General features: G+C 42.1%; 1 long non-coding RNA gene across 1 annotated transcript in view; it reads right to left on the bottom strand.

Moving 5' to 3' along the window:
• Positions 1-14712, bottom strand: part of LOC144753571 (uncharacterized) — a 111849-nt gene that overhangs the window by 84127 nt on the left and 13010 nt on the right. Inside the window, exon 2 of the long non-coding RNA XR_013594417.1 lies at positions 9256-9302. This is a non-coding gene — a long non-coding RNA (uncharacterized LOC144753571). The remainder of the gene's footprint in view (positions 1-9255; positions 9303-14712) is intronic.

The raw sequence follows: 14712 nt of genomic DNA, 5'->3' as shown, positions 1-14712 counted from the left end.
ATTATCTGGGTAAGGCAAAGTGATAGGTATTCAGTCCAGCAGCTGGATACTGAAGGAAATGATATACTGTTAATTAAAATAAGAAAAACTGGTGCAAAGGACCTTATAATTATCAATGTATATGCAAGAGGGCTACCTGGAGGGAAAAACTCAGGCACTATTGCCCTTTTAGATTTCTATCTTAACATGTATAAAGGGGTGAATGATATAGTGGTCGCAGCCGACTTCAACTGCACTTTTGAGCCATTAGTTACAAATGATACTGACTAAGGTTATGAAGAAGATCTGCTATGGGAAATTCCTCAATTATCTTTGGCCCCGATTAAGAAATGGTCGGAGGTGGCCATACAACTTAAAGTTATATGCCTGGAGCATGGACTTAGAGCAACCAATGGGAGGAACTTGTCAGATAAGAATGGGTCCCCAACTTATAGTTGTGGGACAAGAAGTAGCCGTATTGACTACATTCTTGTTAATAAGTAATCTTGGCCAAATGTAATCGATATGACCATTGTGGAGAGGGAGGAGAGTGATCATAACCCCCTGGTGCTGAAAACGGTATGTGTGGGTAAAACTAAAGATCAGGTGCCCCGACTGGGAGTTGAAATCTAGTTAAGTAATGACACCAGAAGAATAAAATGGTCGAAAATAATACTAGAACATGACCAGTTGGAGGCCATAAATGCTTTGGTGTCCAAAGCTACGTCAGACCTCGTAAGCTGTCAGGATAGTCCAGGAAATGAGTCCAAGGTTACTCTGGTACATAATGATTTTTTTAACGAGTTGAAAGGTTATTTTATTTCTTAAATATTAAAGAAGAAAGAGCCCGCAAAAGCATCGGTAGATTCATGGTATGAGAATACATGCAGGGTGGCTTACAAAGCATTAGCTTTGGCAATTAGACCTAAGAATAGGGACAGCATCTACCAAGCTCGAGCAAATTATAAGCTGGCTCAATTCAAAGCCAAGAAAGAATGGGATGAAGATCACTGGCATGAGTTGTATGTGGCCAGCTTTGATAGGAATATGGTCAGATTCTGGCACTTGTTGAAGTGGGGTAAGGGTAGAACCAGCCAACCACCTACAAATCATGTAGCGCCCGAGCTATGGGTATAGCATTTTAAACAAGAATTTGCTGTGGAATATGGAGCCTGTGATTTACCACAGGGGCACATGGATATTCAAGCTGATACTCCTATACTGTATTTTACCAAACAGGAAGTAGAAGCCGCCCTAAACAGTGTACGAAGTGGCAGAGCTCCTGGGCTTGATTGTGTCCCTGCAGTTTTGTTTCTGCATAATAAGGTACTTTGGGTAACATATATACAGACTCTAGCAAACGCAATTGCAAAGGGTACCCCAATCCCTGAGTCTTGGAAAGGTGCGTAGATTTTACCTATTTTTAAAAAGGGGGATAGGTCAGATCCGCGTAACTACAGGCCTATTAGTTTAATTGATTGTTTACAAAAGGTGACAGCTAGGCTTGTGCTGAGCCGTATCCAAGACTGGATCGATGAATGTAACATCCTATCCCCTTTACAGGCGGGTTTCCGCTCACACCAGAGTACCATTGACCAGGTTTTTAGATTTGTTTTAATTTATTGGCGCGTCACAATTCTTAATGGCGGGAGATTATATGCCGCTTTTGTAGACCTAAAATCGGCCTTTGACTTGGTTCCTAGAGCCAGGCTCTGGGATGTTTTAGCCGAACAGGGTTTGCCCAGGGACTTGCTGGCTTTTCTGATTAAACTGCACAAAGCAAACTTTGCCCAAGTACGTTGGGGCCAGCACGGCCAAGTGACTGACAGATTTCTGGTCGAACGAGGGGTCAGGTAGGGGTGCGTATTGGCACCGACCTTGTTTTCACTTTATATTAATAGGGTGAAGAAGTACCTTTGTTAATGTTTGCCGACGACACCCTGCTAATATCAAAAACCCAGCAAGGCCTGCAGATGGCTATAGCAAAGTTCAAGCTGTTTTGTAAGGACTATGGTCTCATAATAAATGTAGACAAGACTAAGTTCATGGTACTTCATAAGCAGAAAATAGTAAAAGGGATAGTTACCATGAACAATTCTATACTTGAGCAGGCTAACGTTTTTACTTACCTTGGTAATACACTAAGTTCTAAACTTAAGTGGAATCCACACTTGGACATGCTATTATTTAGACATGCACAATTGTATGATGCTCTGTTAAAGGAACACCGGCTATCCCATACCAAGCCGATTGCCCCTATGCTGAAAATTAATAATGCAAAAATTACTGCATCTGTATTGTACGGGGCAGAATTATGGGGTTTTAGTAATCTATCTGCACTCTCGACCTCGCAAAACAAATTTATGAAGGCTACCACGGGCTTACCCCAATCCACTCCTCTTTTACCACTTTTTTATGATCTGGGAAGCCAGCATTTGGAGGATGTGGCTCATTTTAGACCTGTGGCGTACTGGAGGAGGCTCTGGGTTACCCCGGAGATTTCCGAGTATGCCAATGCCTCTTGGAGGTCAGGGATGCGGCCGGTGTGGGAAAAATTTTGTGGTGGAAGCAGGTTAAGACAACATTGTGTGACGTGGGGCTGAATATGTTGTGGCAAAATCCAACTAATGTTACATTTCCGGCTCGTAAAGAACTTAAGGGGCTATACTGGAATATAGTTATGATGAAATTCTTTTCGTCCATGACGAGCATGTCCCTGTCAAGGGCCTTCTTAGAGACCAAACATGTACCCGTTTATGAAAAGTATTGGGACATTATAACGGTTCCATGTGAGAGGAAATGGTACCACCAATTTAGGATAGGCACTCTTCCTATCAAATAGTTTACAGGTAAATGGGGTACAAGTTCCAGTATGGACTGCCCGTTTTGTCCAACTCATCGGGAATCCATTGCCCACATATTTTTTATTTGTCCAGTCTGTAGGAATTTGTGGCATAAATGGTTAAAGCCGATTTGTCATATGATGGGGGTTACTACCGGCACTTAAGCCTTAAGGATTTTAAAAACAGATGGTAATGAATTAAATATAATCGCTATCGCCAAATTTTTACATGGCATGTGGATAATCCGTGCCTAAGGTATGAGTAATCAATGAACATAAGAGATGTGACTGTATTAATAGTTTTATTGATACCTGGCTTATAGATGGTGGCTGTTTTATGGAATTATTCTTTTCATAATGAATTTTATATTAACTTATTGTATTTATGCATGTCCGGAACATGTAACCTTGGATCATTTCTTTCTATGGGAATCTGTATATTGTAAGGATGAATTCTAATGTTTTTATGGTTATTGTTTTAAAAATGTAAATGTCTTTTATGATTATGTAATCGAATAAAGACTACTTGAACTGAGCTGAGTAGGAATAGTTAGTGTTACCTCTTTAGTGTCCAACACTTTCCCCGAGTTGGTTTAGATATGTGTGGGTCTATTTAACTGTCATCCCTTTAGTGTCAACTCCTTCCCCAGTTTGCTTTAGATTCACGTGGGAATAGCCAGTATTATCCTTTTAGGGTCCAACACCTTCCCTGAGTTGGTTTAGATTTGGAGTGGGAATAGAAAATGTCATCCCTTTAGGTTTTTACCATTTTCCCAAATTGAGTATAATGAATAGATTTTACACATTTAAAAACATGTAATTTTGTATTTCCATTTATTGAATAATCTGCATTTTGTGCAATGTATTTGTAAACCAAAATATTAGCAATTTTAAAGTGAAGTATTCTATTTTTTTAATTTAAACACATTTAAAAATTTGATTTTGTACAATTATAGAATATACATTTTCACATAATTTTACATTTTATGTAATTTTAGAACATTTAACTGTTTACATACATTTTTTAAATGTTTTGTAACATGTATTATTAGTATATAGTAACCAATTGTATATATTTTATGCTATTATTTAATTTATACTTTAAAATGTGTGGAACATTTTTTTCAACATTGTTTGACAGGTTTAACTTTTTAAAAAATTGGTGACATTTCTGTAAATATATTTAGTAGTAATTAATATAATTCTATTTAACTGTGAGTTTATTTGTTTTGATATAATCTTTTATATTATTGTTTTGTATTTAAAATTCATAGTAAATAAACATTGTCTATTTTAACATGGTATCTGTTTATCTATAGGTAACAATATTTGTATTTCTGATTTTTTTGTTATTGATATATGTAAAAAACTATGGCCCTCATTTTCATGTCGGGCAGACCATCACCGACCGGCCTTCGGTGAAGGTCCACCTGACATCCATGGTATCAGTCCGACCACTGGATTACAATACTGGTGGTCAGGGCAATGATGTAGGTGGAAGAGACAGCTACCTCTGACAGGCTCAAGGAGCTCATCTGGACATTAGTTGTACTCCTATCCCTACCATGGGGTTAGTGCCTGCCCATGCACCACCGTAGGGATTAGGATATCCCTTTCTGACTGCCTTTCCATGGCGGTCCCACTGCTGTGTGAAAGGCTCCCGGAAAGGGACTTTGGGGGCCCCAAGCAGGGCACTCGTTGCCTTTTGGCCACTGCTAAGTGGCCAGGGGGGTACATGTGGTGCCCCCCAAACATCCATGAACCGGGTGCCATGCACCACATGGTGCTTGGTGCACTCTGCATGAATGTTTGAAAAATGTCTTATTCTACTGTGCTAGTGCTTCAGCCCTTTTCCAGGCCACAGCACAAGTCACAGTAGAAAAGGGCAGTTTCCAACTGCCTACACAATGGTCTTATCGAAAAATGGTGTGTGAGACCACCAAATCCTTGGTGGGTAGTCTTATTACCGCTGCAATGGCAGCCGTACATCATCTGAACACCATCGTAATGATGCCCTATATTTTTGAACACAATATTTGTGTGCTTGATTAGTGGTTTTCATGGAGTCCATATTTTTGTTCTCGATTACATTTCCAATATTTGTGTTTCTCGATATTTGTTGAGTCAATATTGTGTCATTGTTCCATAGCCTTCACCCTCTACAAAGCCTCTGTGAGCTTTGGGATTTCCAGTTTAAAGTTCAATTGAGGCAACTTCTCCAATGCTTCCTGACCCTCAGCACCCAATAAATTGAGCAAAAGTAACTTTTTTCTTGATCATTCAAATGTTTTGCCACCCATGGCCAGCATAGCTGTTGAATAGCTTTATCCATGTATTCCATTTCAGTACAGGTTTGCCTATATGCAATCAAAGGAACCCAGAAACACTAAGGGCCTAATTACGACTACTGTGGTCCACTGGACTCCCTAATTACGACTATTGCTGTCCATCGGACTGTCATAGTTGCAGTGATGGTCCATGGCCCTCCAGACTGGCAGGCCACCTGGTGTATTAGGAGTACGGGTTGGACACCACTGGACTGCTACAAGCGCTGGGATCCTTGATTCCACGGTGTGATGCAGCGGTCTTTGGCTGCATTATGTTGGCGGTGCCACAGCACCACCTCCGAGCATATTATGAGTTTCCTCATTGCCCTCCTTTTCACAGCAGTGAGCCTGCCATGAAAAGGGTGTGGTGAGGAAACTCAGGGGGCCCTAACAGGGCCCCGTTAACTTTGTGTATGGGGGTGCATGCAGGGAAGCACACATTGTGCCTCCTGTATTTTTGCACCCCCATTCCAGCATGGAAATAAATGCAGAACATTGTGCATTTCTTTTCGTGCAGGAACAGGCCACAGCGGTCACACATACGTGCATGTCTAAGGCACACCTATGTGCCTCAGATCCGCACAGCCTTGGGATCTCCACAGCAGAACCGCCAGACCTAAATTTCAATGGTAATCCGGCAGGCGGTCGGACTATGGGTTTGGTGGTCCTGCATCAGGGTGCTGTGTGGCAGTCCTCTGCATGACTACCAAATGTGTAATCAGGCCCTAAGTTTGATTTGCTTTGTTTTCAGAGATTGAAAAACATATTTCTCTTGTAACATCTCATGTGATGTATAATAGCAAATAAAGGGTTCATGTATTGGCATCTCAACAAAAAATCTTCTCTTGAGTTATATAAGACCTACACGAAAGGTTCCTTTCACGTAGACAATCAAAAATGGAGATTTTCAAGTAATAATAAATGAAAATAATATAGTTACAAAGCAAGACTGACGCAGCGTAGTTCCTTGGGAACATACTTTTGAGCATTGGCTACCTACTTACTCCAACCATTTTCATATGGACACAGTGATTGATATCTTTTCATTTTCTTGGAGGTTAGATCAAATGTTTCATGGACAAGTACATTGTAACTGGGTCCCTGGCAGTTCTGATAGCACCAAACTGATTTGACAAGGAATTTAAAGATACGTCAGTGAGGGCCAACTAATAAAATCAGTTTCTTGAACCAGCATGTGAATGGAAGCATGCTTCCAGCTCAGCATCTTTGATCATTTTTGGTGCACTAACGTTCAGATGTCACCAATTATGTTATCTTTGGTATCAAAGAGACACTTTTTTGGGTGAACCACCACATATTTCCGGATAGCGACATGTCTCCACTTACTGTTGGCAAGCTGTAGAATTTTGGAGTGGAATAACTCTGAGATAGAATTGCTTTCTAAATATTAAAACAATACAATAATACCAAACAGGCCACATAGCAAAATACATAATCGTGAAGGGGGCACTGTGACATATCTTTAGAGTGAGGTTTCACCCAACTCTCTCGATATCGTGTTATGGTACCATTCCAAAACTGAGAAATTGAGACAAAACGAGGGTCTGTCTTTTTTCTAAGCGTCTGGAGTGAGTGAACCCATGTGAGTTTTACATCTATTTTGTGTGTATAACTGCACCCTGATGAATATTAACAACCAGAATGTTAAAGCTCTGCCTGGTTGGAGGGGTATACCCAGCAAGGCCTCTGGACATTTTGTAAGGATCCTGTGGCAGAGCTGTGGAAATTGTACTTCCAACTTTCTAACTTCACTCCTTCCTGGACCCATGTATTTTGAAAAAGAGAGCTATAATAAATCAAGCTAATAATTCCTTGATTAAGATGGTCTTAAATCATTGAAAAATTTACTTAAACCAGCTCTAAGTTGTAAATAAATGTCAACATATTTTTTTGATGATACTTTTGATGCAAGGCAAATATGTTTTGTATCTCTTGTTCCTCTGAGGCAGTGCATTTAACATCATGCACCTTTGTTCTATTTGGGGTAGACATGGATCAGTGTCTCTCAGGGGTGCCCGATTTTTGGGGAAAATTCTTGCTGAGGTTCCAGAAGATATTTTCCTCGATTTATCAGGTCTTTTATGGTTTAATTACACTTTGGTCTTTTGGTTCTGCCTCCTGCCATGTACCCATAGTGCTAAGTCAGTATAGGGGACTGCACTTCTTGAACCCTGAAGTTTTTTTTTATTTTTAAAAAGACAATTGACTAGAGAGGGACCACAAATACCAGTGCAAATGTGTGTCAAGTTTCTCTACCTACAGGCTCACAAATCCGTAGGTTCCCTGAGTAATATATGTAAATCCACAAAAAGTAATGGGTGACTAAAAAACTTTCTGTTGGTTCTTTTTGTGAAAAAAGCATTCATTGTATATTTTAGATATTACTGTGAACCTCGAATCCAGCTGTGATCACATACTTGATGGAGTGGGCAAACACAATGGCTCTAGAGGATGGTGGAAGATGGATAATAATTGTAATCTTCCCGAGATCTATAGTCTCAATGGATGCTTTGCTCACTGACAAATTGGCTGTTTGCCCAAAGTCTTAAGTTGGATATGGAGTCTATGGTGATTAAAGTAAGGAGTTCTGCTAATCTTTTTTCAATCACTGCAATGTATACAAGGTGTCATTATCAGTTATAATTGCTTTGTTCTATGAGAAGGCAATTATATTTCCCACACTATGGCAGTAAGTTTTTTTCAGTTATTGGCTTTCTTTCTTTCTGTCCCTATGAAAAAGGGCAGAAGGTGTCATTTTAGAAAAAAGAGGGTAAGTCAAAATGACTTTTACTTGGTGCCCTCACACATCCCGACGGATGTCATGCTTCATCATAGGGTGGTGCTCCTCGTTCGGGCCGGTGCAGCAGTGCCCCCGAAGGCTCCCCCGTAGCGTCGCTTTGTCAGGACCCACGGGAGGTTTCCTCCTTCTACCTCAACTGTGGCTAATATTTCCTCACTACAAACTCAACAAAGGGCAGTTAGTTCCTTAAGCTGGAGTGCTAGCTGGCATAGCAGAAACTCCAACATGGCTGCCAACATTCTGACACTGCAGCAGCACATCGCTGCTTAGTAATCTAGTCTTTTCGGTAATGACCGTCTGGTGAGGTGTGCTTCATCATTCCACTGCGCACTTCACTGAAGAATTTACTATAAGAGCACCTGTTTCTGAAGCGTCATGGAAGTTAGTCAGGGTAGTTGCGGAATTAACGGGGTTAGTTTCGCCGGTACATCATTGTCTCACAGAACCAAAGGTTAGTGTAAAATAACTAATGTAAATACATTCGATAATTTAAAGATAATATTCCTGCATATTTACAATAACATCTTAGACCCTCAGTAAGTGATTTTGCTGAGTATAATAGCAAGGTTAAAAAGCAAACATTCTTGTCAGTTCAATAATTTCTAAGAATAATCTCATGTCCTTCATTACAAGCTCTTGAAGGGTTTCAGAGTTGACCAGACGCAGGCATGACCTCTTCAACGCGCCACGTCTGTTGTAGCCCTTTCAGCAATTAATCCTGAGAGTCAGAGCAGAGATAAAATGAAAAACAAATGCGGGCACATTTCTTCTTCGTACCGCGTTTGAATACAAAAGCACCTTAGTTTCATAACATGAGCACGAGTTTACCGCGTGTCCTGTTGAATGCAAAAGGCAAACTCGGCTGACATAATTCTACGAGCCGCTTAAGTTTATCTGTATCATAGAATTAAATGCGTGCACGATTCCATTTCGTGTCGTGTTGAATTCCCCAAGGTCAAATTAATTAAACAGGAGCACATTTCTCTAGCGTGCATGTTTAACCAATAGAGAGCAAAGAATAGGAATGCAAGCACTGATCTCCTACATGCCACTTTTCCATTAATGACCCAAAAAACTGCAATAAAATTACATGAGCATTCGCTTCTCAAGAACTTATATAGAATGAGCTGGTGTCACAGTGTTTACAGTGTAGACAGACAACAGTGTATAATCATTCCAGAAACCCAGTACAAGGCATCAATTCAGCTTGTTCTAGTGAGTTTAAGGTTGGGTACAAGGGAGGTAAAAGGAACCAAAATTAAAGAGTATTAGGACATATTACTTACCCTATTTTCTTTGCACCATAACAGAGCAGAGTCTGAATTAGAGGGACCTGTAAAAGAAAGAACAAGAGGATTGAATGGAGACTTCTCGCGATACCACTTTAACAAAAATATGAGAAGTAAGAAGAGAGGCAAGCCCAAAACTACTTCCTGGTAAGATAAGTACTCTAAAGCTACAACTAAAAGTATGTTTAAGGAGAACAAATAAAGCTGATAAATGTAAATGTTCTTAACCTGCAAAACAACGAAGAAGAAGACGAAGCAGAACCGGCAGAGTTTTGGAGCAGTCTCTTCTCTGTCCCCAACCCCTTTCCCCCCTTAGAACTTACCTGCGATGGAATACTAAATACCTAGTAGGAAAGTTCTGAGAAGGGCATTGGAACTTAGCGTCATTCTGCTTCTATGTGGTTAAAGTAGTTAAAGGTACAGCCCTTGACTAGTTGTTCGAGATCTTTGAGTTTTCACACCTTCTGATGAGTGCGAGGTAGTTCTAGTGCTGTGATGGGTGAGTTAAAAAATGACTAGCGGGTGTCTGTAATTAGTTGGTTTAATGAGAGATCCCTCTGTCATGGTTAAAAACCGAGAGGTTAAAGGTTAGAGGTTAAAGGCGGCTCAACGGTGATTATGGTCCTCAGTAGCTGGGAGATATTGTGCAGTTGTCAAGGTGGAATGTGTTAGGTTGGCATGTTTTGTGCTCTTAATGGTCTAAAGAGGAGATCTCCAGAGCTTCTTCGGGACCAAAAGGAAGTACAATACAATGGAACAGTGTGTTGGGGGTGGCCACATCAATTGAAGCAGTGCCACCAGATGAACCTGGAAGTTGGTCTGATCTAAAACGACAAGAGGGAAAGGGATATGGAGCGAAACAGACAAAACAGTACAACAATTAGTCATGTCTATGGTGAATAGGTATTGCTCCACCAGGATGGTTCCTTTGAGGTGGACTACATTGATGTCTCTGGCCTCAAAATTATGCACCAGATGTTGTCACAGATTTAATCATAGTAGAATCATGGATATAAATGATGATTGGATAGACAAACAGCTGTAAAACAAGTATGGGGGTACATTTATCACATGAGTAGTAGGGGTGATTAATGCATTGCAACTGCGTACTATGTCTGTTATCAGATAAAATAGCTAGGGGAAGGTTGTTCCAGCTCATCAATCACAAGAATAGTAGTAGTGATTAGTACATCTCAAGAACATTGAGTGTCAAATATCCGGTCAATTGCGGAACGAGACCACAAGGAGTAAGAAATGTTATCAATCAGTATAAGTTCACAAATTATGTTCTTCAAGTGCAATTCCCATTAATTGAAAAATCTTTTACAGAGGTGATAGTGCCGCACAATAGGAAAGGTAAAAAGGGGGAGGGAACCTCTTGCCTATGAGATATAGGAGGTTATCCTCATGAGTCAAAAGGGAGCATGCTAGCTGTCATGATCTGTATCAGAGAAATGCGTTGTTACTATGTGCTCAACTAGTTCCAAAATGCATCAGCATCAATTTATCAAAAGGGTTGTACTCACAGTTATGTCAATAGGTTCATGGGGATAACTTCCTATATCCCAGAGGCATTGCAGTGCCGGCCCCATGAGGAGCAACTCCCTATGGTGAAGCATGACATCCTTCGGGATGTGTGAGGCCACCAAGTAAAAGTCACTTTGACTTCCCCCCTCTCTTTTTTCTAAAACGACTCCTTCTGCCCTTTTCATAGGAACAGATTCCTTCATTAGTAGTGATTTGTTATTTGGGAGCACCGGGCACTGGACCTTCATTTAGCTCCCGGTCCCCCCCTCTTCTCATTTTTTATTGCTTTCTGTCTTGAACATGGCTCCGACTTCAGTTTGTGATCGCCATGTACCACTGAATGCAGTACCATTAAAAAAAGGCAGTAGAATGTAAATACCTGACTACCAGATGTCTATTTTAAAACACATTTCGCAACATGTGGTGAAGGTAGATCAACTTCTGAAGTGTGCAGCCTAATCAAAAAAGTGCTAAGAATGAGAAGTCTGATTTAAAGTGGACCTTGTCGGAATTGTGCCTTCTCTTTTGAAACATATTTACAGTTTGTAATGATCTCATTGTTGATAGTACTAGTACCATTTATTTCCATATCTTTAAGATTGAGAGATGGGTCATGTATTGTGACTGAGTGAGTAGTACTAACAGTCTGGTTTCACAAACGGATGCAAAATGGTTATTCAATTTTCCCTGTGTGCCATGCCCACAAACCCACTGCCCTGGCATACATCAGTCACCCCAATAGCTGGGTGCCCTATGCCAGTGGTGTCGGCACAGGTGCATGAGCTCTGTGCCCCTACAGTACCCAGGGCCATTCCTGGGCACTGTAAGTGCAGTGATGCCATTTAAGAGTATATGGTGCTGGGAGGTTGTCATTACAAACTCCACAGTACCTTAATGGCTACACTGAAGCCTGACAAGTTTGATACCAAACTTCTCAGCACATTAAACCCACACTCATGCCCCCTGAAACCTAACCTACAATCCACATCTTGTCTGAGAGGCTGCCTAGGCTGCCCCACAGCAGACATGTTGCTTGACCCCTTGGTGGAGAGCCCCCGCTCTCCTGGGCCTGCAACAATGCACATCCTGGGTAAGGTGCTAGGACTCCTCCCCCGGGATGGGGAGGGGGAAGCTTCAAAGGCATGCCATCTTTGTGAGCTTCACCAGACCACTTGCTGTACTCAGCAACTGGCCCCCACCAGTTCTGACCCCCACTTTGGCAGGAAGACTGACGGGATACCCAACATCAGGTGGGAGAGGCGAGGTGAAGCACAACTCTGGGCTACCGCCATCTTGAGGATGGGAGCCCTACCAACTCACAGATAGGCTCCTGCACCCTCCCACAGGAGAGGAGCAGGTTAGGGGGTGTACCCACCCCAGGACAGGGACCTATTGGTCCCTGCCCTCAGCCTACCTGTAACGCCCCTAAATTTAGTATTTAGGGGCACCCTGAACCTTCCTTCCGGAGATCCCAATTTTGAAACAAGAAAGAAGACCAAGAAGATTAAGACCTGCAGTGCAGCTGCTAACAAGAGGACGACACTAACGGACTTGGCCCCAGCCCTACCAGCCTGTTGATCCTTGAATGTGCTCCTGCTGAATCCCGGCATCTCCTGCGGACAACAGCCTCTAGAACCCCGGAGGAACTGCCTGCCTTGACCCTCTTAGAGACTGGGACTCCCATGATCAGTGGTTCTGCTCAAACAGCAATACCCCTGGTGCCAGCCAGGAACCACGAATCCAGCCCACACTGCATCCGCCGAGCCCGGCCTGTGCCCAAGTGGAAAAAGACCCTGAGGATGGCCCCCTGGCAATTCTGACCTGGAATCCAGTGCACCGGGACCCTCCTCAATGACCCAGACAATGCCTGCAGCCTCAGAACCAGGGACACCCCTCAACCGTGACCAGCAGAGGGTAAGATTTCCTGAAGCCAAAAGACACCCCTGCACCCGGCGCCCTCGGCCCCTTGTGCCCAACTCCAGGGTGCCTACCTACCCTCCAAGATCCGAAACTTATCCCTCGAAGTGTTGGTCGCTCCAGAAGATCCTCCGTCCCCGAGCCTGCAGCCTTAATTCCCTTTTCAAGAACTCCATTAAATAACACTGATTGCCCAACGGCGCAAAAGCACCCTGCACCCAGCCGCCCGAGTGCCCCCGGCTGTGCAATTTCTGTCCTATTCTACTTCCCCATTTGCCCTGAGAAGGTGACCAGGACCCCAGCTACCACAGCTGCATGGCCTGCTAGCCAGCAGCCACCAACAGAAGGTTCCCTGCCTCTCATTAGATAACATTGGGTCAAACTACCTCTGCACCCGGCTGCCCCTGTGCTGCTGAGGGTGTACCAACTGTACCTACCTGACCCTGGGAGGCCCCTGAGTCTATGCCCAGAACCTTAATTCTGCCAGTCAAGTACTTGCCTAAAAGCTGATAACTCACTTTTATACCACAGGCTAACATTGACTGGTTTCACTTAGAAATTCTTCTGTGTGGAGTTTTTGAACTTTAAAATATTCAGCTAAAATGAGCCGAACGACGAATTCCGATTTACTCACCTGTTATCAGCAGAGACCTCAGTGCTGCATCTTTTAGCCCAGCACAAACCCTGAAAAGTAATTTTTACCGTACTTACCAGTAACCTGAATTTTCTTCCATAGGAAACCATTGACTGTTTTTCTGTGAAATTTCTTCTAAGTGTCGATTTTGAAAACAACAAATATTCTTTAAAAATCATACCAACTACCAAAACGTAATTACTTACCTAACTTAGATAGATGTCCCAGTGCTGAACCTAGGAGTCCAGTACTGGATTACAAAAGTAACGTGGAGTAGTTCCAGCCTGGCCATAGAGTGTTCAGGCAGCATAATCATCAGAGTCAAAAGGGGAAAAAAAACAAAAAAACTCTCTCCGGGTCTCATCGTGATATTAGGATATTCCAGAAGCTTCTCTTCTTTTGGCTGCCTGTTCTTGATAAATCCTACTTGGAGGTCGCCAGGAGCGAAGATTGCCATTCTAAAAAGGAAGGAGGGATAGGATCTTTCCACTTTATGCAAATTTGCCTCCTGGCCAGGAGCACAGCAAAAAAGAGTAAGGATCTTGCTTGTCCTTTGACCTTCTCCTGAAGTCCAAAGAAGACAAAGGAAAAATCAATAATGACCGGCGTTCTAGCGGGGAGCTTCTAAGACAAGGTCATCTAGCTCTGGAAGCTTGCAAAATAGAGATATCTTAGTGGACTTTTGGGGGCTCATATTAGCAAGTCTTAGTGCCGGTAGGTGGATGAGGATAAATTCCTAGCCGCCTATGCCTCTCAGTTCGCTGAGTGTGGGTACGGACGGTCTGAATGCACACTCAAAGTGGGATGGGCGGTAAATGAGGACAAAAAAAAAGTAACATGAACATACTTTACCTGCAAATTGAATTTCCTTCCATAGGATAACATTGGTAATTTCAACTGAAAAAGTTTCTTCTAAGTGTCAACTTTTGAAATACAATATTATTCCTTAAAAATCACTACTGTAACCAAAACGCTTTTACTTAACTGTTTACAGGACATGACCCAGGACTGAATCTAGGATCCAGTCTTGTAGTTAGAAAAGTAATCTGCAAAGTAAATGATTGCATTTAACTGAAAATTCCCATTGAGCTCAATGTTGCATTGTGTTTGAAATTGTGTTGCCTATTGCAACAAACTGTAACTATTGCATTCAAAAAGTCTAATGCCTATTTGAAAAGTATTTGAATAAAGTAACTCATTCTGAGAAAGTATATCTTGATACCTTGTTGGTTCTAAAATAAAACAACTATATCTTTTGATACAAAACAATTGGCCTAGAGTTGAGTTCTTGAGTGTGTGAGACCATTTGCTGACTGAGTGTGTACATCAAATGCTTTACATTGTCCTCTGATACTGCCTTACTGCTCGACCAAGCT

Source organism: Lissotriton helveticus, chromosome 5_1 (genome assembly GCF_964261635.1).
Source record: "Lissotriton helveticus chromosome 5_1, aLisHel1.1, whole genome shotgun sequence".
Lineage (NCBI taxonomy): Eukaryota > Metazoa > Chordata > Amphibia > Caudata > Salamandridae > Lissotriton > Lissotriton helveticus.
The sequence above is the reverse complement of the archived record's forward strand: the minus strand, read 5'-3'. Positions and strand labels throughout refer to the sequence as shown.